This window comes from Ovis canadensis, chromosome X (assembly GCF_042477335.2).
Source record: "Ovis canadensis isolate MfBH-ARS-UI-01 breed Bighorn chromosome X, ARS-UI_OviCan_v2, whole genome shotgun sequence".
Lineage (NCBI taxonomy): Eukaryota > Metazoa > Chordata > Mammalia > Artiodactyla > Bovidae > Ovis > Ovis canadensis.
Genome location: NC_091727.1, coordinates 63,327,230 through 63,354,622, shown reverse-complemented (window position 1 = coordinate 63,354,622; position 27,393 = coordinate 63,327,230). Strand labels below are relative to the sequence as shown.

The window sequence follows — 27,393 nt, the reverse complement described above, 5'->3', positions numbered from 1 at the left end:
GGCCCAGATGTACCCTTCCAGGCAGGTCTGCAAGCCTCTGACAGGATCTCTCCAACGCCCCCCTCCTCCACATCCATCCCAGCTCTCCAGTCAGCTAATCAACTAATTCACACTGTGGTGTCAATGACAAATAATAACTTACTGTAAAGTGCTCATGGTGCAATTTCAGGCTCTCTGGGATCATTGAAGGCTGGAAAAGAGCCGTGGGGATAGGGAGAGCTTTTAAGAGCCCATCACATTCTATTACAAACCGTTTATCCAGCACTCTGTGTTGCCACATATTCATGGAGTCTGGGATCAAAGCAGACTGATGAACGCACTGCCTTGGGTTGAGTGGCAGCAGCTCTTAAAGGAATAAGTCTGAGAAGGCCCCTAGACTTACCTGTACTCATTTTCTTCCCCACCCTCTAGCTCCAGCAGCAGGGTCCCAGGCACCTTTTCCATTCGCTTAGCGCGGTCTGGCCTTGAGGGTGAAAGAAGCATGTAAAAGGGCCATGGCACCTACCAGAGCTCTCTGGGGAGTTGTATTCCTTTCCCTCTGTGCCCCTAGTTGCCAGATTCAGCTTTCAGGGCCAGGGTCTGTGTTTCCTTACATGGTAGAACTGCCTGCACATGGTCCTATTGTAGGGATAGGATAAATGACCTCAGAAAATTGACATGCCTGAGGCCATGATACTAGGATACAGTGGAGTTGGAGTTGGCATTCAGGTCTTGTGCCCGCTGAGCCTGATGGCTGACCAAAATCCCTTTTCCCCCCCCTCCCCCCCCCCCCCCCGACAAAGAGGACCAGCTCAGGGGTGGCTATTCAGCTGGCTGGTATGAGAGAATGGGGCTTCTGATTGGAAGAGGAGCACAGGACCTTGCAAATGCCTTCTTGAGCTACCCACTGGGCTCTCCAACTCCCATGGGTGGGGGTGGGACTGAGGGTCAAGATGAAGCACAAAATGAAAGGAAGGAGCAGAGGTCCCAGTCTAGGTTCCGGGCCCAACCCCTACACCCCTAGAGAATGACTCGAGGGGATGGAGGCTGGGTAGGCCCTCTGGGAGGCCAGGAGTTCCCAGCAGCCTTCCTGTGTGTCCCCAGGTCTCCCAGCTGCTGGGATGGTATTTGGGGTTCAAGCCCAATGCAGTCCCACATCTGGATCCTGTTAGCTTGCTGCATTCCTTCTTGGCCAGGAAGAATGTATGCAATGCCCGAGGAGCTGCCTGGCCAGGGACTTGCTACTTGGACCTGGCTATCAAAGCTGAGTGGCGGGCAATTGCCCATCGGGGAGGGGCTTCTCGGGCCCTCCATCAGCGTCCTGCTGCCACCAGTAGCTCTGGTTGGAGCAGCGCCTTTTCATCAGGTGCTGGCTGCTGCTGAGGCGTGAGCCAAGGGGTCGGGCTGCGCCCAGCAGGCCCCCTGCTTCTGATTAGCAGCTCACCCACTGCTCCGGCCCCGCCACTCTTCCCCCAGATGGGAGCTGCCCAGATGCTCCTCCAAGTCCAAGACTGTGGCCAAGGAAGGGATCTTTGCCAATAGTCAGGGCAAGGGGCGGAGCCAACCTCTGCAGCCTTCAGTAAGGCCTCCACCAGCTTTGAGAAAGCAGGTACATTGTTTCTCCCTTCTGAACCTACCTTCCAGTCCCCTCGCTGAAGAGCTCCAGCTGCAACCTGCCCGAGTTAGAGGCAGCTATTAAAAAATAATAGTGAGGCCAGGGCAGTCTTTTATAGTCTATGACACAGTGATATAGACTTCCCAGGTGGCACAGTGGTAAAGAACTCCCCCACCAATGCAGGAGACGCCAGAGACATGGGTTTGATCCCTGGGTCGGAAAGATCCCCTGAAATAAGAAATGGCAACCCACTCCAGTATTCTTTCTTGGAAAATCCCACAGGTGAAGGAGCCTGGCAGACTATAGTCCATGGGGTTGCCAAGAGTCAGACATGACTGAGCACACACACACACAGTGATATAGAGTGAAGGTTCTGGAGCTAGGCCACCTGGGTTTAACTCCTGGCTTAGCTGGCTCAGCTGGTAAAATATCCGCCTGCAATGCAGGAGACCTGGGTTTGATCCCTGGGTTGGGAAGATCCCCTGGAGAATGGAAAGGCTACCCACTCCAGTATTCTGGCCTGGAGAATTCCATGGACTGTATAGTCCATGGGGTCCCAAAGAGTCAGACACGACTAAGCAACTTTTCTCTTTCTTTCTTTAGTTCCTTCTTAGCCCTGTGACCTGGGGCAAGTTACTTAGTCTCTCTGTCCCTTATATCTCCCTCAAAATCTCTATAAATTTGCAAGAACAATAGGTCCCCAGGTCATAGTGTGGCTGTGGAACTTCAATGAGTTAATATCCAAAATGGGCTTAGAATAGTGCCTGGCACGTAGTGAGCATCCAGTAAATTATTATTGTTACACAGTTTATTTACATCCATTGACTCACTGGAACCTCCATCAACCGTGTGACCTGTGGGGTTGCAATGGAAAGCCAGGGAGGGGAGGGCCTTATTCCAAGTCACAGCCAGTAGGGGCAGGGTTGGGATGCATCAGTCTCTCTGTCCTATTCCCTGCCACCAGCATGCCAGCCACCGTGTAGCTCCTAGAAGCTCAGTGAAGCAACAGTGGGAGGGGACTTTCACCCAGGCTGAAATTCTCACTTTTGCCACATGGCTGATGGGCCAAGGGGAACAGGTCAAGGATTTCTAAGCCTTGAGTCCAGAGAAAGGTTAATCCCTCAGGCCATGGCCACAGAGAGATAGTGTAGACCTATCAGGTGTCCTACACCTGTCTAGGGCCCCCAAAAGACCCACTAAGAGTCCCCCAAGACCCATCTCCATAAGGGGGCAATTGAGCTAACTGGTGTGAGAAGCCAGGAGTTGGTGATGAAACCAAGTAACTGGCAGGGACTCCTGTCCTGATCTTGGTTGCTGTGGTCTGGAAGTTGTGGTGGGAGTGGGGATGAAGGGTGGGAATAGGCATGCTACTTTCGATAGTCAGTTCAGAGGAGGGGTGAGGTAACAAGAGAACCTGGGAGTTCTCTTTCTAGCCAAAATAATACTCTTTTGCAGCCATCTTCTACTCTCCTTGCTTTCCAGGCAGCCCTTGGCCTGCTTTGGTACTGCCTAATGGGGTAGGATGCAGGGAAGAAATGGAAATCAGAGGAGCTCCTGGCTTTCTCCCCTCAACCCCCACCCCACAACACCCCAGGGCTGAGGCTCCTTCCCAGTCCTTCCCACAGCCAAGGGATCCCAGCCAGCCCTTCAGGGACCACAGTTCATCAAAGGCCTCAAGCACCCTTTCTAAACTGAGCTCAGAGATTTGCTGGGGATTGAGTTCTGGAGGTGAGAGAGGGAAAGGAGGGAGAGGGGAGCTCGAGAGGATGCTGCTGATACATGGTTCTTGAGGCAGATCCCGAGGGACTGCTCAAACAGCAGGGGACTGCTCCCCCGAACACCATGGGATGGCGAGGGAGGAGAGTAGGACCTGAATCTTGGGTTTAAGTCCACAGCCAGCCAGCTGGTGGTAGATGACCCTGCCTCCGAGCCTGCAGATCTTCATCTGTATACAGAGGTAATACTGCTGGAGTCTCGGGGCTTGGATAAGCACGGAGGGGGTCTGCTTCTGCAGCTCCTATGAGTTCTGAGAGCGTCCCTCCAGAAGTCTCTACAAATTTCCTTTCTGTTCAGCGTGACCCAGTTCAGTGTCTGGGTGCCATCTGAACCCTCCCTTCTTCAATTGCCACCAGATTGTGGGGGCCGATTCCTTACCTCTGGCCTCCCAGATTCCCTCTCGGGGGCCTGATGCACTCCCTTGTAGACTCCTGGCCCTTGACTGGGGAAGGGAGCTATGTTTACCAGAGGCTGGGTAGATGCTGTCAGCTCTGGGAAGATCCTGCTTGACAGGCGCTGGAGGAAGCCATCTGCCATGGAGGCGGGGGTCTGGACGGATGGCTTCCGGAGGTACTAGGCAGCCTCAGCTGGGGAGAACTTAGCCACATGTGTTTGGTCCTTGTAAAGCGCTGGCTCAGGGCACTAGCTTTCTTCTTGTTCTTGCCTTGTACTTCTGCTACTGTTGGGCTAAGACAAAAGTTAATGAAGAAGCATCAAGCCTACCTTCAGGCCAGGAGCAATACCCCAGAGGCAGGGGGAGCTGGAAATTTGCTCTATGCCATATGCACACAGACATAAGTAAATACGGAGGTGTAGAACTGGTTTCATTTTTCACAAAGAGGGTCTTACTCTACATGCACACATGTTTTACAACTTACTTTTTAACCTTAACAGTAGGTGTGGGGCATCTTTCCATTCTGCCTGTGTTGGTCTATCTTATTTTTTTTTACAACAGCCTCATTGGATTCCATAGTATGGAATAGTTTATTAAACCAGCCCCCTAATCATGGCCACTTAGATTGTATACAATTTGCCCCTCTTAAACTACACTACAGTTTTGTGTATTAGTGTATCATTGTGCTTGTGTGAGAACTTCTGTAAGATAATTGCTATGAAGAGGAATGCTGGATTAAATACTTATATTTTATCTTATTACAACTCTGCCCCTCCCCCAGCTAGACTATAAGTTTGAGGACAGAGTCAGGGGTCGTGGAGTACTGGGAGAGAGGAACGGAGGTAAGGAAGAGAGCAAGGAGGTGATGATGGAAACCTTCTGACTTGCAGGTGAGAGGATGCCTATTTATACCTGGCTTTCTGGGGAAAAACACCTCCAACACTAGTTCTGGTCTTCTGAGGACACAGGGCACTGAATCAAGAGCCGTCTTTCTGGACCTGTGGATCTGGTCCGCATAAGGGCAGACTGTAGAGGAATCCTGGCTTGGGGGAGCCAAGGTAGGAACCCACAGCCCCCTTGCTTACATCGAGCTGGGACAGGCTCACAGGCTGGATGTTTAGGTAGTGCCTCCATCCTCCCCTCTGCATGGCCCCTGGGACCTGCATTGCCTCTAGTCTGGGGTCCCTCCTCTCCCTCCCCTACTTGTCTGCCAGAGACCAGGGTCCTGCCCCCTCCTCCACCAGGGCTTCACACCTCCAGAGAGCACGCCCAGGCATGGTAGGGCATGGAATCTGGAGAGCTTGCTAAGCGAGGAGCCCACTGGCAGCACCTGGAAGCGGGTGGAGTGGAGGCCAGAAGCTGGGGATTTTTCCTTAATAACAACTTGGCGGCCCAATTCATTGGTGGCTCTGCAAGCCTGTTCAACTCTGCTCTGCCCCGCCAAGAGGAGCCTTCATCTTCAAAGCGTTTTGGGAAACAGTTAATTAACCCCCACAGCCCTCCTGCCTACCCAGGAGGCTGCTTGTTCCCTGATCTCCTTGAGGTGGTGCAAGGGGAGGGCAGTGAAACTAAAGCTTAGAGAAAGGGTGTGGGGCTGGATCCAAGTGCTCCCAGCATCCTGGGCGTGGAAGCTGCCTTTCCTTCCAGGCCTTCCCAGGCCTGCCCCTCAGGTAGCTAGTGGGACCTCCAGAGGCCAAGCCATATAGTGAGGGGGCTATGGGTTGAAGAGTTATCTTGCAACACAGTTTATTTTAGTTTAGTCCTACCATCTCCCTGTGCCTTAGTTTCCACCTCCTTAAAACAAGGGACATTAACAGTACCTAGTTGTCAGCACCATGGTGGCGATCTAATGGGATGTGGGAGGAACAAAAGCTCTGGGAACTGTGTCCAAATAAAGATCAGAAGAAATCAGGAGTAACTGGAAGCTGTGTCATGGATGGAGAGGGGCGACTGAGTGGATGGAAAGGGGACCCTTAAGCAGGAGAGGGTGAGGAGGTAGGCCCCTTGTGCTCTGTGAGCAGGGACTGCTGCCCAACACTGGGCAGAGGGAGAGAATTGCTGGCAGAGAAGAGGGAGCAGGAACCTTACTCCCTGGCAGCATCTTCTCTTTCCTTGTCTTCATCCACTTTTTTTTATCCTCCTTCAAGTTTTACACAGACACACACACACACACACACACACACACACACACACAGGCACTCAAATAAGAAAGAGCAGCCCCCAGGGGATATCTCATACCAGCATCTAGCCACATGAAGATGCTCCACCCAGGTGTCCAGGTGTCCTAAATGAAGCCAGGGAGGGGTGAAGGTTGTGAGCTGAGTGCCAAATGAAACAGCTGCCTTAAAGAAGCATTCCTTTTCTGTTCTCATTTTTCTGACCACCCTCAATATTTTATGTGTCCCTGGTGGCTCAAATGGTAAAGAATCTGCCTGCAGTGCAGGAGACCTGGGTTCGATCCCTGGGTTGGGAAGAATCCCTGGAGAAGGAAAAGGCTACCCACTCCAGTATTCTGATCTGGAGAATCCTATGGACTGTATAGTCCATGGGGTCACAAAGAGTCAGACACGACTGAGTGACTTTCACTTCTTAGGGCAAGTACCATACTTCTCCTTCTGTTCTGGTTATTTCTCCCTATATCCTATGAGACTGGAAGCTCCTCGAAGGGAGCAATAGGGTCTTGTTTCTCAGTGGCCACTGCCCCTGGCATATGGGGAGTTAGCACGTCCTGGGTGGCCCCCAGCGTCATAGCAAGGATTTAGTCTCTGCACCCAAGTGTGAGGGTCAGCCTCAGCTTCCACATTTTACACCAAAGGACACTGAGGCTTTGAGTGGGAAAGTGACTTGCTCATGGTCATACTGCCAAGGTGAAGCAGAACCAGTACAGCAACTAACACCAGTGCTCAGCCTCCTCTTACAGCACACTGTTTTCTCCCTGGGAGTTTCCAGGGGGCTCTCTCTCCCTGGAATCTGGAGGGGGGCAGAGTGCCTCATCTGGGGGTTCAGAGAAACTGGCAGCAGCCTGACTTGAAGATTGGCTTGGCCCTCAGATACCTGCACCCACAGTACCCTTTCCATGCAATAAACTGAGAGGCAGCAGCCGCCTGCCCCGCCTACCACGTGCCTGGGGAGGAGGCAGCCTATTGGCAGCAGAGCCCAGGACAAGACCAGAACTGAGCCAGGCTTCTGGGGGTGGCTAAGCTGGGGCCTGCTGCTGCTTTAGCCTCCTCCTCAGACATGGGCCCTCGGGTCAGGACAAAGTGTTTGGGGCACCACTGAGAAACTGTGCACCACCCCCCTCATGAAGCCAAGCCTGGGCTTGGGCTACTGTGGCCAGGCCCTGTGGGCAGATGAGGGGGCAACCTGGTGCCTGGTAGGAGGAGTGGCCAGGTGAGCTGCCCTAACTCCAGAGGAGGAGGGGCCTGGGTCCAGAACAGGAGACTTGTTTCTCTGGAAGGGAAACCTTCAAACACTAATTGGTAGTTGCAAGTAATTAAAGTAATTTACTCAGATTATAAAGAAATTTCTTAAGAGTGATTAAGCAACTCCAGCTGTGTATGGTTGTTGGTAATGACTTCCCCAGGGGGATTAGTGCACTTGGCAGGGTGTAAGAGGGATGCTCACACCCGATGCGTCCTGATTCCTGGGCATGGAGGCAGGGCACGAGCACTGGGGGTGCCAGGGACTGCTGAGCCTCACTGCTGGAGACTGACATCCTGCCTGGGTGTGCCCGGAGCTCCACATGTACCAGGTACTCTCAGCTGCAGATCCATGTGCAGACACACTCGTGTGCACAGCATACATATGTCCTTACACAGAGCCCCAGACTTGGACACAGGTGTGTTGACTTTTCCCTAGCTGCACAAAGAGACCCTGGCAATCATGTGCCTGTGCACACAGTGACTATAGAAATCACACGCACAGTATTCTGCCCACCTGGGTATCCACACGAATCAGTGTCAGCAGGCACAGATACTGGCATAGGCACCACAGCCATGTCCGGACACTGCACAGATTTCCAAACCTGCTTACAATCAGGTACACACATGGTTGCGGGTGCATGAAGGACAGACACATGTTTACGCACAGAAATGCACATCCGCAAATGCAGTGACACGTGGCCAGGGGCATGTACAGAATCACACACAGTTCCAGACGTCTCTTTCAACCCAGACAAATGGAACCCCACATGCATAGACGCAGGCACTTGTACAGAACCTTGTGCACAACTACAGACCAACCTAGAAAGTGATAGTGCTGGTCACTCAGTCGTGTCTGACTCTTTGCGACCCCATGGACTGTAGCGTGCCAGGCTCTTCGTCCATGGGATTCTTGGGGCAAGACTACTGGAGTGGGTTGCCATGCGCTTCTCCAGGGGATCTTCCCAACCCAGGGATCGAACCCAGGTCTCCTGCATTGCAGGTGGATTCTTTACCATCTGAGCCACCAGGGAAGCCTTGCGAGACTCAGGCACTTGTACAGAGCCTCACACACAACCACAAACTGACCTAGACGTGCAGCTTATCTCTCACACACACACACACACACACACGCACGCACGCACACACGATGTTGGTTCTGCAGTGTGCTGAAGGTACTCAAAGGTGGCTGAGTCAGGACCTAGTTGTTCTCAGGAGCACTGCTTTGTGGATTCCTCACCAGCCACTCCTCCCCAGGCCACACCCGGAGAGTGGGAGGTGGGTCAGAAGTGGAAGGGGAAAAGAGCGTGGGCTACAGCAGCGACATGGCTGAGGTGAGCTCTGAGCAGCCATCTGTGGCAGTGGGATGGAGGTCACAGGGCACAGACTCCAGGCCCCGAACGTCACTTTCTAGCTATGTGACCTATTCACATATGTCTCCCTTCACGTTTCTGACACTTCCTTTCTTCACCTGCAAAATGAGGATAATAATGCTGCCAGTTGGTCCTGAGGGTGAATGAAAAGAACGCACATGGGAGCACTTAGCACGCAGTAGGCTAGCAGTAGATGGAAATTTCCTTCCTCTGAGACGTGAGGGACTGCCTAAGGCACCCCTCAGCTAGAGGAAAACCTCCTCTGAAATTCCCCACAGAAAGTAGGCGGGACTTGACTCTGCTGCACCCTCCAAGGCTCCCCAGGGTTCAGACTACTGGTTTCCAGAGTTGGAAAGTCTGATCGAAAGCAGCAAGAGTCCAGGGCCTTTGAAGCCCTCAGGAGCCCTGGTCTCCGGTGGCACAGTCTCTCACTCACTGTACAATCCTGGGGAGTTCTCTTCCCTTTTCTGGTCCTCAGATCCCTTCTCTATTCCCTGATAGCATAAGGACATGGAGAAAGGATGACCTCAGTGATCTGTAAGCTTCCTCCCAGTGCTGCCATTCCAGGGTTCATGTAAATGACTCACTTGAGTTTGGGTGAATGTGAATGATGGAATGACTATGCTCCTTATTTTGCCTCTAGAGGATCTTTGCTATCCGTGGGGCCTACTGATGTCAAGGAGGGATGGGAATGGGTGCTGAGTGTAGGAGCACCTTCCTGGGGAATATGGAATCCCCAAGCTCAGGCATAAAAGAGGGAAAGAATGGAGTTACAACCAGTGTGTGTGGGCCCATGGAAGAAAATGAGTCTGGGAAACGCCTCTGAGGATGGCTGCCCCTGCTCCATTTCAACTTCAGTGAATGCCAAGGGCAACTGAAGCTCTACTTTCTTGACCCTTTGAGGGTTCCCCAGAGTTGTTATTTTGGTGACCTCCTCCCACACAGACACAACTTGTTTCTCCGTCCAGAGTAGGGAAGTCCTTAAAACAGAAAAGGGACTGTGGATTTGTTGCAGAGACAGGAAGGAGGAGAGATGTCTTCCCTGGTAGGCAGGGAGGAGCAGGTGCAATGGTTGAAACATAGAAAAAGAGCTGAATCTGCTGCTTGTGGCTTGTGGCAGAAAGCAGAAGCCCTTTTGAAGGAGAGGAAGTGGGCTCCGAGTTGCCAGGGCCCAGGTCCTGTGGATTTCCAGCTCCCCCTCTTGCCACTTCCAAAGGACCCAGGTCTCCTCACCACATAGTCTTTCATTTGGCCATGTAGATTCCGACACTTAATGAGTACCCAGGTGCATGCCACCGTCTCTAGGCACTAGTACATACTTTCTCTTGTCTAACCTCTCGGTAGATTTGTGACAGTGGGGACCAGCCATCTTATCTCAGACAGTACTACCTCAGCATTGGCAGAAGCTCCGGATGCCCTGCTAGAGCTTTGCCTTAAGTGGGGCCAGGTCCATTCGCAGTCACTCCTGAGCTTGGGGCCCTGACAGCTGCTTTCCTCAGAGTCAGAAAGGGCTCTAGTATAGAGGCTGGCCCCTGCCAGCCCTGGCACCAAACCTGGTACATCAAGGGCCAAGGGTGCATGCGTCCTGAGGAGCTTCATCTGTGAAGCCTGGCCTGAGGCACAGCTTTGCTCCTGGCAAGCACCAGTGGGTAGATGTCACCCCCTTCCCTCCTTATTAGCAGTAGTGGTCCAGCTTGTCACTGTTCTCTTAGACACTAAAGTCTGTGTGGCAATGGAGAGAGCACTGACATTGGAGTTAGACCTAGGCTCAAATCTCAGCCCTGTCATTTGCTGTCTGTATGTGGAAGTCACTTTGGACAAATCACTTCGCTTATCCAAATGAGCCTTGGCTTCCTCATCACTAAAATGGGCACGATAACCCCTTTATCTCAAAGCTTTGACTTAAGGGTTAAATGAGATGAATAGATTTAAGAGTACTCAACACTGTTGGCCTTCAGTGAGAAATAGTTCCCCCATATGGCCACTAGCTAGGGCTTCCCAGATGGTGCTAGTGGTAAAGAACCTGCCTGCCAATGTAGGAGACACAAAAAGATACGGGTTCGATCCCTGGGTCAGGAACATCCCTTGGAGAAGGGAATGGTAACCTACTCCAGTATTCTTGCCCAGAGAATCCCATGGACAGAGGAGCCTGGCTGGCTACAGTCCACGGGGTTGCAAAGAGTTGGACACAACTGAAGCGACTGAGCATGTGGCCACTTGCAGTTTCTTAGAAGGTGTTCTTGATCCAAGGTGTCCCAAATCTCTGCCCCAGGACTGCATATGGCCCTGTTATTTACAGCTTCCGGTTCATGCCTTGTCCATTGCTGCTTATCCTGTGTCTTCTTATTCCCTGGGCTTTCCAAAGAGAAGAAACTTTCAGCCAGATGGAGCTGGAGGAGAAGATGACTGGCCCTGGGAGCTTCTAGAGAGAATGCTGTTGTAACTCTAGGTCAGAAACTTCAGTTTCTCCAACTGCAGTTCTGGTCCTCTCCTTATCATGCTGCCAGGGAGAGAGAGAACAGCTGGTTCCCATCCTCCAAATAATAAGCCTGCCGTGCAAATTGTTTTCCGAAATCATTAGGCCACAAAGATTCTATTCAGTTGCAATGTTTGCATTGGCCCCGCCCTCATTTCCCAGAAACTGGAAGATGTTCACTCACAAGAGACACTTGCACAGACACACACTGGAAAGACCAAGAGATCTCAGGTCAGAGGCCTGTACAGATTTTCCCAGAAAAAGAAAGAACCCGGGTGATGATCTCAGTGGAGCCAGGAAGGCCCCTCAGCCCAGAGACCCAGAGCTTGGGAGGGATTTGAAATCTTCACACTTTTTGGAAGGACTCTGAGCAGCTGCTCAACCACAGAGGCAAGAAGTGAGCTGAACCAAGCCTACCAGGTGCTTAGCCCTGTGCTAAGAGCAGAAAGAAGGAACAACGTAGTGTCCCCTGCTCTTGGGAGACTTGTGGTTTACTTTGAAGAGACAGCGTACACCCAGACACACACGCATATATACATGCCAAGGTAAATGGTAGAAAGTTTCCTACCAACAATGCATGAGGCATTGCCTGATAAGATATGCTTTGATCTGGATGGAGGGGCTTTAGAGGAGGTGCCAGAGAACCATAGAGCAAGAAGAAAGCACACAGTGTCCTTTCCTTGGCTGGCCCTCAGGAAAGAGCCACTCTTCTCTCTCCCAGTCACAAAGACTTCATCACCCTTTGGCATTCTGGGAGACTTCACTATTGGCCAATGTTTAACCTGGAGTTTTCCCAGTGAATTAGGCCAGATGGTGACAACTCAAGGCTCTTGGCCACCTAGCTTCCTACTCGAGGATGTTTGGATGCACAGAGTAGGTAGTGGAAGTGGGGGAAGAGGATTTGTTTCAAGTGATTACAAAGTATTTTATTGCCATGATGGTGCAGGGATGTTCATTGAACTGCTCAGCTGCAGCCCCCCTCCTCCCCACTCTCCATGGGCTTTTACACAGGTATGTAACAGAGACCTTTTAATTGCAAAGAGTTTTTCTGAGTCTCTCTTGGGCAAAACCAGGGGCTTTCCTGGACCCTTAGTCCTGAGCACTGGCACTAATTTCTCAGTGAAGTTCAGAATGAGGAAAAGGAACTCCTTCTAGTCACAGAACACCCACTGTGTGCTGGAAACTGTGACAGGCACAGTGTAAAAATATGTCATAGATGTCTCTGAAACAAACAAACAAACAAAAAAAATCCAGATTATGAGCCCATTTTCCAGATGAGGAAAACTAAGTCACAACAAAGTGGAAGGACTTGAGCAAGGGCACAAATTTAGGAAGTAATTGAGCTTGGACTCCAACCTAGATCTGTCTGCCTTGAAAACCCTCTTTTTCTCACTCCCCACCCCAGAATGAGTGGGGTGGGATGAGGTGGGGTGGGATGGGGTGGGGTGGGATGGGGAGGGCCCTCCCCAGGAGGACCAACTTGGCATCAGTGATCCTGGGGTAGCTACTGCAAGGGTGAAACCCTCCTCATGGCCTCCAAAATCAGGTTTTCTGTTTAAAGGGCCTCAGGCTGTCAATTCAGAAGGCCTAACTCTTGGGGATTCAGAGGCCAACCTATCTTGCTCCCAGACAGGCTTCTAGCCCAGGATGATGGAGTATATCTTCCTGGGGGCAGAAAACAGCTTCCTCGTCTCCGTCGGTGATCCAGTCTCTTGTTCCTCAGCCACTATAGAGCCTTCAGCTGCAAAAGAAGCCCAGAGTCTGGCACCCCTGACTGAGTCTTTGTGTAGCCACACCAAGGGGTAGATGAGATGGATAAAAGGTGCTCTTTTGCCTGAGACCAGTCTGAGTCTGAACCTACTCTCTGGTCTGCCACAGAATCTTGGCCCAGAATCCCAGAGAAGTCATATATATGGTCTACTCTCCTGCCTGCAGTGAGACCTAACTGAGCAGATGCCATCATGACAAACCTCTAGAACTTGAATATTCAGGTCAACTCTTGGCCAGGGGACTGCTTGCAGGATAGGCTCTGAGCATGCAGAAAGTGCCTTGGTTCTTAGAATTGCTGTGGGAAGCATTTTCCATATCACCAAAGACAGCTGCCTGGAGCCCAAACCTTCAGTCATTGCCACCACCATAACTAGCACCACCATGATTTCTTCCACCTTCATCGCCACCATTGCTGCTTTCATCACTATTATCACCAACTTAATAAGATCTAACATCACTGTCCTAACCTGCCTTAACTTTAACATTTGTGCCCCTGCTGTTATCACCAACAACCACCAATATTGCCAATCATGTGATTTCTATCCACTGCTATCTCATCCACTTCCTTCTCTAGAAATATTTTTATATATTTAAAAAGTTAATTGCCATTACTCTTCATTCAGAGAGATCCCTGGGAGCCCAATCCCTCTAGTCAAAGATCAATGAACTAACATAGTCATATGAGTGGGAAATCCGTCAAAACCAACCCGTATCCCTGTTTTGCTTTTGACATGGAAATGTCCATTCAGGTCAGGGGCCAGAGTCCTGTCAAAGTCGAGGGAATTCTGGATCTTGACTGGGTCAAGTGCTGTTACCTTGGTTGATTTGGCACTGAATGGTGGGGTGAGGTGGGGAGTGGCTACTGAAGGCTGAGAGAGGAGCTGATGAAGAAATGCCATGCTTAAAGGGCCTTGGGAGGGGGCAGGCAGGGCCCAGAGGAGCCACCTGTTAGAAGTGAAGGCTAGGCCATGGGGTGGAGGCCCCTGAAGCCTTGAAGTTTGCTTGCTCCCACGGCTGGCTCCCATGAAGATCTATGCCCACGTGTCCATGGAGAGGTGGTGACTCATGCCAGGCTCCAGGGCAAGGTGTGAGAGGTGGCCTAGGACATGCCTTCCAAAGACTCTAATAGGGTATGTGAGTATGTAAGTGTGTGTGTGTGTGTTGGGGGTAGAGAAATACATGCCCCTTTCTTTCTGAGCAGACCCTGAGTACTAAGAGTAGGGCAGGACCAGCTCTAGGCTGGAGAGGGTAAGGGGCTCCCTAGCTTATGCCCCTAGAGGAAGGCTTTGCAAGCCCAATGCCCCTGGGTAGCCTCCTTTGCCCAGATGGCAGCATCAGCTTCTGCTCCTTGACCTGCCTCCATCAATCAGTTATGTTCGCTAAACAGGGAGCTGGCTGTGGCTTATCTCTGTATGTATGAATGGAGAATGCCCTCAGAGATACTTTTATCCCTCTAGTGACAACATGCTCAATACGCTCCTTCCCTCTCTTTCCCAGATGCCAGTTCTATCTCAAGATAGATCTGACTGTTCAAATTCCTGTTTACACACTGATAGGATGTCCACAATCTGCTTCAAAATAACCCTTGGATAGGAAGTGGGTAGAGATTGGAGTGGAACAAGATTGGCCACAAGTTGATAATTATTGAAGGTGGGTCACTAGTAATTACATGAGAACTCATGAAGCTATTTTTGTCTACCTTTACCTATATCTGAAATTTTTCATGATAATAAGTGAAAGCAAAACAGATCAAAGAAAAAAAAGCAAAGCTCCAAAACCAGGTGTGTATTGAGTTGAAATCATACTTTCTAGTAGTTTGCATCCACAGATCCCAGATATGCCTACTTGGGCCATATAGACTACCCTTGTTCCCTCTGCCCTGTTTTGGCCTTTAGCTATTTGTACAAAAGCATACTCTTTGGAGCCAAGCTAGTCACTCAGTCATGTCTGACTCTTTGCAACCCCATCTGGGGACCCACCAGGCTCCTCCATCCATGGGATTTTCCAGGCAAAAATACTGGAGTGGGTTGCCATTCCCTTCTCCAGTGGACCTTCCCAACCCAGGGGTTGGACCCAGGTCTCCAATACTACAAGCAGACTCTTTACCATCTGAGCCACTAGGGAAGATCTTTAGAGCCAAGCAGGGCTTCCTTAGTAGCTCAGCTGGTAAAGAATCTGCCTGCAATGCAGGTGACCCTGGTTCTCAAGAAGATACTCTGGAGAAGGGATAGGCTACCCTCTCCAGTATTCTTGGGCTTCCCTGGTGATTCAGCTGGTAAAGAATCTGCCTGCAATGTGGGAGACCTGGGTTCCATCCCTGGGTTGGGAAGATCCCCTGGAGCAGGAAACAGCTACCCACTCCAGTATTCTGGCTTGGAGAACTCCATGGACTGTATAGTCCATGGGGTCCCAAAGAGTCAGACATGACTGAATGACTTTCACTTCACTTGGAGCCAAGCAGATTTGGACTAGGCTGGATGTGTGACCTCCAGTAAGTTACTCCATTTCTCTGAGTCAGAGGATGGTGGCTCCACTGAGGGGGGGTTCAACATCCATTATGTCCTCTACATGGTGCCTAGCCCAAAGTGAGTGCTCAATATGATTGAACCCATGCACAACATTGCTATTTAAGACCAAGGTTCAGGGGCCCCATTGCACAGGATCAACAGCCCCAGTTCCTCTGTCTATTTCTCACACTTTGCAGCTTGCCAGCCTGGGTGATTTGCCCTGGTTGTTTATTAGTGCGCCTTGGCAAATGGGGGACCTAGAGTCAGGCCCCGTACTCCACGTGGTCTGGATAGGCAAGGTACAGTAGAGCTATTACCTCCCTCCATCTGGGAACTGTATTTCTATTTATACAGCCTAAGATTTCATAAGCTTTTTTCATCATCAGGTCACACTGATGGCTTCTGTGAAGTTTGTGGTCAACTTGAACCCCTTGGACTTTTTCACATGTGTGGCTGTTAAGCCCTGTCTCCCCAGCCTATATTTGTGCAGTTGGGCTTTGAGTCTCAAAGCAAGATTTCACATTGAATTCTGTTCAACTTTATCCGATGGGTTTTGGCCCCTGTTCCCAGTCTGTTGAGAATATTTTTTGTTTCCATTTTTCAATTCAGCATATAAATTGAACCTCACAGCTTTGAATCTTGGGAAATCTGGTGGTGACCAGGCCTTCTGCATCCTCCTCTAGGTCACTGATACCCTTGATGCACAGGATGGGATGGAAACACAGGACCCTAATTCCTTCCTGAGTGACATCAGTGAGGGCACTTCAAGTTCCATTATTCAGCTACAAAATACTACAAATACAAATACATGGAGACTTCTCCAGTTCTCCAACTTGTTCACAAGGACAGTGTGAGTTTCCTTGTCAGAGTTTTGCTGAACTCCAGAGACCAACATAGTCAGAAAACGGAGTGAGGCCCAGGTGACCCTGGCACGGCTTCCTCACTTCCCAGCTTCATTTGGAAGTTTCCTGACAAGCAGCAACTTGATGGTTCACCCGAGAATTTCGTCAAAGTTCCAGACTAAGGTAAGTGGCTCGATATCACCAAAGTCTACCTTTCCCCCATTTAGGAAAATTGATGCTATATTTGCAAATCTTTCAGTCTCCAGGAGTTAGTTCTTAGAGTCATATCTGCAATTGTCTTCAGGAATCTGGACTTGAAGATGAAGTCATTTAAAAAACAGTCCATTCAGCGTCACTGGGCTGGGCACTGCAGTGAGTCAGAGCATTGCTTCCTCCACTCAGTGAGCTGCCCGTCCAGTGGGAGAGGTGAGGCATACCAACAATCCTAATAAAAGGTAGAAGATGACGAGTGCCAGAAAAGAGGCACAGATACCATGCTGAGAGCTTTGGAGGAAAAGAAGCTGGACAGCTGAGAGGCAATCAGGGATAGTTTTGTGGAAGAGGTCATTTTGGAGCAGGGCCATGAAGCGTGGACAGGATTTGAACCTGTGGTGATGAGGTGAGGGAGTTTCTAGGCAGGTGGAAGAGCCTAAGTAAAGGTGGGGACCTTGCTTGAGGTAGGTAGTGTGAATGGTGAGTGACAATCATAATTACTGCCATTTATGAAGCACTTCTCATGCACCAGGATTGTAATAAGCATTTTACATATACTACCATGGAATCACAATACCCACTGTGAGACAGGCAGGAGGTATGCTCATCTTCATTTTACAGGTGAGCTAACAGAGGCTCAGCAAGAGTAAGTGACTTGCTGAGAGTCACACAACTAGCCTGTGGCCAAGCCAGGACTTTGAGCCAGAGCTGTCTGATTCCAAAACCTTTATTCTTACCTAATGAGTCACACAGGTCTCTATCTCTTGGCCTCTTTTGCACTTTGGTGCACCCTTGCCTCCGTTTGTTCTTCCCTCCTGGTCACAGCTGCTTCTGGGTGCCAGGTTATGGCCTTCTTCCCTGTCATCCCAGAGCACCAGGCCTGGCCATTCCTTTGGATCTTGTGGTCTCCAAGACTAGGTCTCTGGGTGGCTCTGAAGGGGCTGCACAGCTAGCCCTCCCAGGTGGGAGCCTAACTGGGCAGACAGAAGTTACTTATCCTGCCTGCTGGAATGAGGGCAACTGCACCCCTCCCCATTGCCAGTGCGCCTGGGCCTATCTGCTGGTTTCACTGCCTTCTGACTTTCCCTCTCCATGACTCCATTTTCCTATGGTTTTGTTATCTGCCCCAGTTTGTAGCTTTGGTGTATGACCTTTCCATTTTGAGTTCCACTGGAAAATCCTCTTGGTAGTTCTTTTACTTCTGATACCTTTCTTTTGTCTGGACTCCAGGCAGTTTGGTGCTCCCATCCTTCCTGTGCCTTTAAGCCATCATCCTTTGGAGCATGTTGGAGTGTGAGACCATAGTTCTCCAGTCCTCCACCCTCAGCCTTTTCCCTGGCTTCTCTGAACTCTGCATTCACGGTGCCCAGGGGCCATGGTGGGACTGAGCCCTTCCTCACTAGGGGAGCCAGTCCTGCTCACCTCCTCCTAGGGTGACCAGGCACTACCCCCTCCCCAGATGGGTCCCTCTGGTGAGACAGGATTGGACCAAAGATGTCACTTGTCTCTGCCTTTTGAGAGACCCAGGTCACCAAGGGCCACTGTGGATGGGGCAGCTGTACCCCTTCTAACAGCAGGGGCCCAAGACCTACTACAGATTGGAGAGGGAACGTCAAACCCCAACCTCCCACTGCAGTGAGGGGGCTACAATGGAAATTTTCTGGTGTGTGTGTGGGGGTACAGGCATGCACGCGCATGTGTGAGGGCCACACCTCTCACAGGATGACTCCACCTCCCTTTCTAACAGATTCCTTCCTTTCTGTCACGGGCCCTATCCTATTAGGCATCAGTATTAGCATGCTGGTTCTACATACCTTCAGGGACCGACATTTTGAGTTTCCTCTGGCTTTAACCTTTGCTCAAAGGAGCAGGAAGCCCTAACCGGGAGGTCTCACTCTGGCCCCATAAGCCACAGCACCCCCAGTTCAACCTTCCACCATCACACCATCTCCTAGTTTGAATAAGCCCTGTCTGTTTTCTTCTCTCTTTCAAAATGAGGCAGCACAGCACAACCCAAGAGCCTGCTCTGACTTTGGACGAAGCAGGACTGAGTCTGTGACGTGTCACCACCACCCCTCCCCACCCCACTCCAAGCAGTCTTTTGCAAACAGATTAGCAAGTCCTATAATCCATTCCATGAACCTTGACTAGGATTTTAAAAATGTGAAATAGAGTACATCTATGCAATAAGGATCAGTATTGTTTCATGAAACTTTTGTTTCCATTTAACATATACCTGTGTTTATATACACACACATATGCATATACAAATACATATGTTTGTTTGCTTTATCATGGATTGCAATGTAAAAAGAAAAATCCCTCTATAGTCTAGCTGTGTGACCTTAAACAAGTCACTTCCCCTTTCTGTTCTTCATTTTTCTTGTGGAAAATAAGGATAATAATCCCTCTCTCTCTCTCCTTCCTTCTTGTTCCTCCTCTAGTTGAGGTCTGTGTGGCACTTTGAAGACAGGAGTTATTGTAACAGGTGACGGATGCCCATTATGCCTGCCTCCCCGCCCCTGCTGTCTTTCTGTTTCCTCTCTGGGTCTTCTCAGCCACCCAATAGCCAGTGTGGCCTATGCCAGGGCATCTCCAGGGTAAAGATCCTGGGTTGACCAGAAAATGCTCCTGCTCTGTAGGGCACGGGCTCTGGATACAGACTCAGTTTGAGGCCACGTTCTACTACTGTGTAGCTGTGAGGGCATCCGTGAGTCACCTCATCATGCTAAGCTTCAGTTTCCTCTTCTGTGAAATGGAATCACAAGCTTTACTTTGCAAAGCCATGGCAGCAATGAACTATCACACAGAAAGAAGCATATCAGGCCTTTCTGGTCCCCTCTGAACCCTGCCAGTTTCCTCCATTTTACTCCAGTGGGGAGCACAGAGGAAATGCCTGCATATGTGTATGTGTGTGTGTGTGTGTGTATTTGTGTGTATGTGTGTGTGTGTGTGAGGTTTATGTATGCTTGGGTTGGTGGTGAGGTGGAACAATATTTCTAATCCGTGGAGAAAAGAAACTTCCGTCACGTTCCCTCTATTTTCTCCAGGTGTCATTTTCATCTCAAACTCAGGAACCTCATTTACTTCTCTGAGCTTCAGTTTCCACAACTGTCGGAAGCAGGATCAGTGCCCTGGACCTCTCATCAGACAGTGGGCAGAGCATAGGAAGGGGTATGAGTGTAAGGCTCAGGCACTGGCCTCTGCCCTCTGTGGGTGGCATCACCATGTGGCCTCTTCTCTAAGTTGAAGAAGTGGGGCTCAGACTGCCCAGGCCTCCTGGCACCTGGGCCCCAGGTAGGCAGGGGGGAACGAGTATAGAAAGGTGGGCTTCTGCTCTGCACAGTTCCCACCCTTCGGCCACCAACAGCCCTGAGGCAGTGCAAGCAGATGGACAGTCAGGCCCAGGACAAAGAGCAGGCATTGCTTGCTCAGAGTTGGTCCTATTAGAGATGGAAGAAACTCAAGCTGGCTCAGGGCCCAACTTTGGGGTTGGGGGCAGAAAATGGGGCTATTCCACCGGAGGGGCAAGAGTGGAGTCAGCATGCCCCTTGGGATGGAGGGGCTCCTACTCTGTCCCCTGTGTTCTCCAGGGCTGCTCTCCAGGGCCCTGTCCCTGTCCAGCCTGCCTCTTGCAGTGTAGTTCGTAGTTCCCAAGACGAGAGTCCCCATGCTGACTGGCCGTGCACTCCATTTCCCATCCCTCCTCTCCTCTTCCTACTCCTCCTTGAAGCCGACTTGGCTGTTGACACCTCAGAGATATTTGTAGATCACTATCTCAGGAGGCCGTTGGCCTGACTCATCCCACAGCCAAGCCCTGTCTGCTGGCTCCTTTCATCTCCCCCTTGCAGCCAATCCCTCTGCTCCCTTAATCATTTTCTCTCTCCTTCTAAATGCCCTCCAGCGAGTCTGGCTCCCTGCTTCTCTACCTTATCTGTTCTTCACTTGAGAATTCTTCAGGGGAACTCCACGCCACTCTCTCCCAGAGTAGACCACGGGAAAAGTGGCAAAGGCCACCAGAAGCTTGGTTGACGCCTTGGGTTGGACTCTGCTCCCTACACCAGAGTTTGGACAAATGGCTTTGCTCTGCTGGGCCTCAGTTTCCTCTTCTGGCAAATGGGCAAAAATTATCCCAGCCCGCCCACATCACAGGCCTATTGCGAGGAGTGAAATGAGATCATGTGTGGGAACAGCTCCCTGGAGACTGTCAGAGGCAGTGCCTTGGGCAGGACTGGGTCTGCTTTGCCCTGAGAAGCAGGGAAGAATGCAGGAGCTCCTTCCAGGCCCACACAGGCCCTGTTCACCTGCTCCCACCTGCTGCCTCTCCTTCTTTGCCTCTATTTCCCTCTATCCCTTCTCTTTATTGATCTTTTTCTCTCATTTCGTCTCTCTCTTTCTCTCTTGTCTCTGTCTCAGTAGAACACTTCTCTTCCCAACAAGCTGCACAGCAAGCCTGGGCTGGTGCCCACTGAACCCCACCAGGGAAGGAACAGGCAAGTCCAAGGCCACAGATCCTGTCACCCCAGCAAGCCCCAGAGACAGGAACGGACTGGACACAGGGACTCGGCTGGACTTTTCCACAAGTGCTTTCTCCATAGCTGTGCTGCAGATGGCTTGGTGGGGATGTATTTGCTTGCATAGAATTTTCACATTATTGATGCTAAACTAATAATTCCCTTCTTCAAATGTTGTCCCTCTTCCCCTGAGGGCATGTTTTGATATGGCTTGGGCTCACTCCTCTTCTTGGAGCCTCAATGTCCCTCTCTGTGCCATGAAAGGGGCTGGATTAGGACAAGGACAAGGGTTCTCCCAGCTTGGACTCTGTGTCATCCGACAAGTGACATCTTGTCAGCCACATCTCCCCAGAGGCCCTGGGGGTTTCTGTCTTGGAGGCTAGCTCAGGATGTCTTCAACCGGGATACCTCAAACCTCAGCAGGACTCCTTTCCAGTAGGTCTTCAAATGGGTCCCTTTCTAGGAAAGCCCAAGACCAGCATCCCAGAGAAGAACCGTCAACAGAAGCAGGCATGGGCTTCAGAGGTGGCCTTCAGTCAGTTCACTCGCTCAGTTGTGTCTGACTCTTTGTGACCCCATGGACTGCAGCACAACAGGCTGTCCATCACCAACTCCTGGAGCTTGCTCAAACTCATGTCCATCGAGTCGGATATGCCATCCAACCATCTCATCATCTGTTGTCCCCTTTTCCTCCCTCCTTCAATCTTCCACTGCATCAGGGTCTTTTCCAGTGAGTCAGTTCTTCGCATCAGGTGGCCAAAGTATTGGAGTTTCAGTTTCAGCATCAGTCCTTCCAATGAATATTCAGGACTGATTTCCTTTAGAATAGACTGGTTGGATCTCCTTGCAATCCAAGGGACTCTCAAGAGTCTTCTCTAACACCATAGTTCAAAAGCATCAATTCTTCTGTACTCAGCTTTCTTTATAGTCCAACTCTCACATCCATACATGACTACTGGAAAAACCATAGCTTTAACTAGATGGACCTTTGTCAGCAAAGTAATGTCTCTGCTCTTCAATATGCTGCCTTGGGTGGTCATAGCTTTTCTTCCAAGGAGCAAGCGTCTTTTAATTTCATGGCTGCAGTCACCATCTGCAGTGATTTTGGAGCCCCCCCAAAATAAAGTCTCTCACAGTTTCCACTGTCCCCCATCTATTTGCCATGAAATGATGGGACCAGGTGCCATGATCTTAGCTTTCTGAATGCTGAGTTTTAAGCTAACTTTTTCACTCTTCTCTTTAACTGTCATCAAGAGGCTCTTTAGTTCCTCTTCACTTTCTGCCATAAGGGTGGTGTCATCTGCATATCTGAGGTTATTGAAATTTCTCCAGGCAGTCTTGATTCCAGCTTGTGCTTCATCCAGCATTTCTCATGATGTACCCTGAATAGAAGTTAAGTAAGCAGTGTGACAATATATAGCCTTGACATGCTTCTTTCCCTATTCAGAGCCAGTCTGTTGTTCCATGTCCAGTTCTAACTGTTGCTTCTTGACCTGCATACGAATTTCTCAAGAGGAAGGTCAGGTGCTCTGGTATTCCCATCTCTTGAAGAATTTTCCACAGTTTGTTGTGATCCACACAGTCAAAGGCTTTGGCATAGTCAATAATGCAGAAGTAGATGTTTTCCTGGAACTCTCTTGCTTTTTCAATGATCCAACAGATGATGGCAATTTGATCTCTGGTTCCTCTGCCTTTTCTATATCCAGCTTGAACATCTGAAAGTTCATGGTTCTCATACTGTTGAAGCCAGGCTTGGAGAATTTTGAGCATTACTCTATTAACATGTGAGATGAGTGCAATTACGCAGTAATTTGAGCATTCTTTGGCATTGCCTTCTTAGGGATTGGAATGAAAACTGACCTTTTCCAGTCCTGTGGCCACTACTGAGTTTTCCAAATTTGCTGGCATACTGAGTACAGCACTTTCACAGCATCATCTTTTAGGATTTGAAATAGCTCGACTGGAATTCCATCACCTCCACTAGCTTTATTGTTGGTGATACTTCCTAAGGCCCACTAGACTTTGCATTCCAGGATGTGTGGCTCTAGGTGAGTGATCACATCATCCTGATTATCTGGGTCATGAAGATCTTTTTTGTATAGTTCTTTTGTGTATTCTTGGCACCTCTTCTTAATGTTTTCTGCTTCTGTTAGGTCCATACCATCTCTGTCCTTTATTGTGCCCATCTTTGCATGAAATGTTCCCTTGGTGTCTGTAATTTTCTTGAAGAGATCTCTAGTTTTTCCCGTTCTGTTATTTTCATCTATTTCTTGGCATCGATCACTGAGGAAGGCTTTCTTATCTCTCTTTGCTATTCTTTGGAACTCTGCATTCAAATGGGTATATCTTTCCTTTTCTCCTTTGCCTTTCAGTTCTCTTCTTTTCTTAGCTATTTGTAAAGCCTCCTCAGACTACCATTTTGCCTTTTTGCATTTCTTTTTCTTGAGGATGGTCTTGATCACTGCCTCCTGTACAATGTCATGAACCTCTGTCCATAGTTCTTCAGGCACTCTATCAGATCTAATCCCTTGAATCTATTTCTTACTTCCACTGTATAATCATAAGGGGTTTGATTTAGGTCATACCTGAATGGTCTAGTGGTTTTCCCCACTTTCTTCAATTGAAGTCTGAATTTGCCAATAAGGAGTTCATGGTCTGAGCCACAGTCAGCTCTTGGTCTTGTTTTTGCTGACTGTATAGAGCTTCTCCATCTTTGGCTGCAAAGAATATAATCAATCTGGTTTTGGTATTGACCATCTGGTGATGTCCATGTATAGAGTCATCTCTTGTGTTGTTGCAAGAAGGTGTTTTCTATGACCAGTGCATTCTCTTGGCAAAACTCTGTTGGCCTTTGCCCTTGTTTTGTACTCCAAGGCCAAATTTGCCTGTTACTCCGGTTGTCTCTTGACTTCCTACTTTTGCATTCCAGTCTCCTACAATGATGGAGAAGGCACTGGCGACCCACTCCCATACTCTTGCCTGGAAAATCCCATGGACAGAGGAGCCTAGTGGGCTGCAGTCCATGGGGTCACTAAGAGTTGGACATGACTGAGCGACTTCACTTTCACTTTTCACTTTCATGCATTAGAGAAGGAAACGGCAACCCACTCCAGTGTTCTTGCCTGGAGAATCCCAGGGACAGGGGAGCCTGGTGGGCTGCCGTCTATGGGATTGCACAGAGTCAGACACGACTGAAGTGACTTAGCAGCAACAGCAGGTCCTACAATGAAAAGACATCTTTTTTGGGTGCTATTTCTAGAAGGTCTTGTAGGTCTTCATAGAACCATTCAACTTAAGCTTCTTCAACATTACCAGTCGGGGCATAGACTTGGATAACTGTGATATTGAGTGGTTTGCCTTGGAACAGAGATCATTCTGTCATTTTTGAGATTGCATTCAAGTACTGCATTTTGGACTCTTTTATTGAACATGAAAGCTACTCCATTTTTTCTAAGTGATTCTTGCCCACAGTAGTAAATATAATGATCATCTGAGTTAAAGTCACACATTCTAGTCCATTTTATTTCGCTGATTCCTATAATGTTGATGTTCAGTCTTGCCATCTCCTGTTTGACCACTTCCAATTCATGGACCTAACATTGCAGATTCCTATGCAATATTGCTCTTTACAGCATCAGACTTCACTTCCATCACCAGTCACATCTACAACTGGGTGTTGTTTTTGCTTTGGCTCCATCTCTTCATTCTTTCTGGAATTATTTTCCCACCCATCTCCAGTAGCATATTGGGTACATACCGACCTGGGGAGTTCATCTTTCAGTGTCCTATCTTTTTGCCTTTTCTTTCTGTTCATGGGGCTCTCAAGGCAAGAATACTGAAGTTCTTTGCCATTCCCTTCTCCAGGAGGTGGCCTTGGAACAGCGAAAGAACAGGTCATCTCCCTGTAGGCAATGGAGACAGAAAGTCCTGTGTTCTAATACCAGTGACTCTGCCTGTGTGATCTGGGGGGAGTCACTTCTCCCTCTGAATCTAAGTGTCCTCACCTTGAAAAATGGGGATAAAAGAGTCCTGGGATAAAGTAAAGGACTTGCGAAAGCACTAGGTACCATGCCTGGCTCATCAGATACCCAAAAGGTTATTTTCCTTCTTCCCCCAGTCTTTCCTGGGCAAACATTCCCAGGTGACCTTCTTCTGCCCTCTTTCCTTCTTTCTTTGGGCTCGAAAAGGCAACTCCAGGCCGGCCACTCTCCAGAGAGGAGCTGACCAGTGAGGGGACGGGGTTCACCCTTGATGCTTCAGAAGCTGTTGAAAGCCTCTTGAGAGAGAGAAGGACAGTTGGCAGAGGAGGAGGCAAAGCAGAGACCAAAGGAGATAGAAAGCAGTAGGCAAGGAGAGAGACAGGAGCAGAGAGACAAAGAGACGGAGACAAAGAAATGAGATACAGGAAGACACACACAGGGACACAGAGCGATGGCCGAAGCTAGAGGAAGAGCCAGGATGGGAGAAAGGCAAACAGAGAGAGAAAGGCACAAGCAGAGAAGTGGAGAGCACGCCCAGAGAAGGAAAGGGGCCTGGAGAGGCAGACCGAGTGAGCTGGAAAGAGGAACAGAGACCACTCGAAAGAGTGGGAAACAAGGACAGAAAGAAAGGGCGATGGAGACCTGACTGTGAGGGAAGGGAGAACCGAGAGAAGGGGGAGGGGCGGCGGGGAGGAGGAGGGAGTTGTTAGTTCAGGGCAGAGCACAAGGCTGACACAGCACATTCTCTGTACTCCCCTTCTCTCGCTCCCACAGCCGGCCTCCAGCTGCCCCCTCCCCTTTCTTTATCACTGGGCCCTTGGCGGGAAAAGGGGCCCTGTTGCCTGCTCGTTCTGCGCATTGTTCTGCGCATTATTCTACGCCAAGGTTAGCTAGTGCTCCCTAGCCCCTTCCCCACCCTCCACCTCCTCCTTAGCAGCCCAGGGCCCAGGTGGGGAGGAAGCAGGTGACCACCCCAGGGAGAGAAGGCAACATTCCGACTCTTCAGCAGTCTGCAGGGGAGGAGGAAGGCAGCCAGGGAGGAGGCTTCTCTACGTCATTTCCTTGCAAACTGCCTCTGATTCTGTCATCTCCTGAAGGGTTTGCCAGGGTACCCAGTCTCCTCTGAGGTTCTGGGCCAGACCTCAGTCTTTGGCCCAGGATTGCCGCTGAGTCCAGCCCCATGTCTGATGTTGCAATGGCCCCTAAGAGTTCTAGGTGGCCAGCTTGCCTTCCTGAGCGGAGGCAGATCCCATTTTCCCTCAAACCAGCATCTGTCAGATCCGTGGGCCTGACTGGTCTCTGAAGAAGCTGAGGGAGCTCCAGAAAGCAAGCCAGGCAAAGGAAAGGGAAGTCATCAGGCCTTCTTGTTCACTGAGCTGCGTTCTTCAGGAATGAACAAGGTCATGGTGCTGGGGGTGGGCTTGTTTCCTGTGGAGCTCCACAAAGTTTAGGCCCTGCAAGAAGGGAAAGGAAGGCCCTGCAGGGGGGGCACAAAGACTTGGCAGCAGTGTCGGGTGGCTGCTTGGGGTCCTGCTGCTTTGGGGGTATTAGGATTAGGGACAGCTGGACAACCACAATGTCAAGGGCAAGACTGGACAGAGAGAGAGAAGTTGAGAATGCAACATGGCCTCCCTTCTCTTTCCTCTAAGTAGACATTTCTGGGCCTCTGAGAAAGCTCCCTCTTGATTTTTGCCCCTCCCTCCCCACTTTGGGGAAGTAGTTGTCTAGGGAGGGAACAGGAACATGAGTTCCTAGCTGTAGGAGGATCATTTGAAGGAACTGGAGTTGCTTATCCTGGAAAAGAGAAAACTGGGGAAGGATGAAAGCCACAGTGTCCATCTTAAGAAATCTGAAGAGCTACCATGTATCAGAAAATTTACAGAAAATCTTTGATCTGGATAAAACTCCTCAGGTCCAACCTTAAGGGAAAGGGACTACCTAAAGGCCAGGAAAAACCTGAGGTGGGAGTATAGATCATATAGTCCTCTTTCTAACTACAACCCCTACCCCCCTCCCCACCCTGCAAGTCATCTCTTAGAGTTTATAAAGCAGAATGAACTAAAGAGAGAAGGGACAGGGAGGAGAATTCTGGCTATTAATAGGGAATCACCTTCCAACAGCCAGAGCACTCTAAGAAGGGAAAGGTGCCAAATTCCCTGGGGCTGCAGATATGCAAAGAGAAGTTCTAGGCAGGATGTGAGATGGGTATGGAATGAGATGGCCTTCAAAGTTCCTGCCAGCCTTCATTCACACTCAGGCTGAAGTGAGACAGGAATGGAGCAAGAACCACAGCTGTTCCCTAGGTTGCAGAGCTGTGTGCCCTGGGAACCTCCCTCCCATCTCTGGGCTACTCTTTCCTCATTGCCTTCATGCCCCAACTCCGCCTCCTGTAGCCCTGGGTTCGGCTTCCCCAGGGTCTGCTGGAGCCTAGAGGAGTCCCAGGATCACTGCCTAGTCTTCTATGGAGCTCACATCCCAATTTCCTCTGGGTTGTGTCTGGGGATTTCACTGAAGGAGGCAGAAACTGAGGTAAAG

General features: G+C 50.0%; 1 long non-coding RNA gene across 1 annotated transcript in view; it reads left to right on the top strand.

The window, feature by feature from the left end:
* Positions 1-27,393, top strand: part of LOC138930304 (uncharacterized) — a 70,557-nt gene that overhangs the window by 20,074 nt on the left and 23,090 nt on the right. Inside the window, exon 2 of the long non-coding RNA XR_011446150.1 lies at positions 15,993-16,334. This is a non-coding gene — a long non-coding RNA (uncharacterized lncRNA). The remainder of the gene's footprint in view (positions 1-15,992; positions 16,335-27,393) is intronic.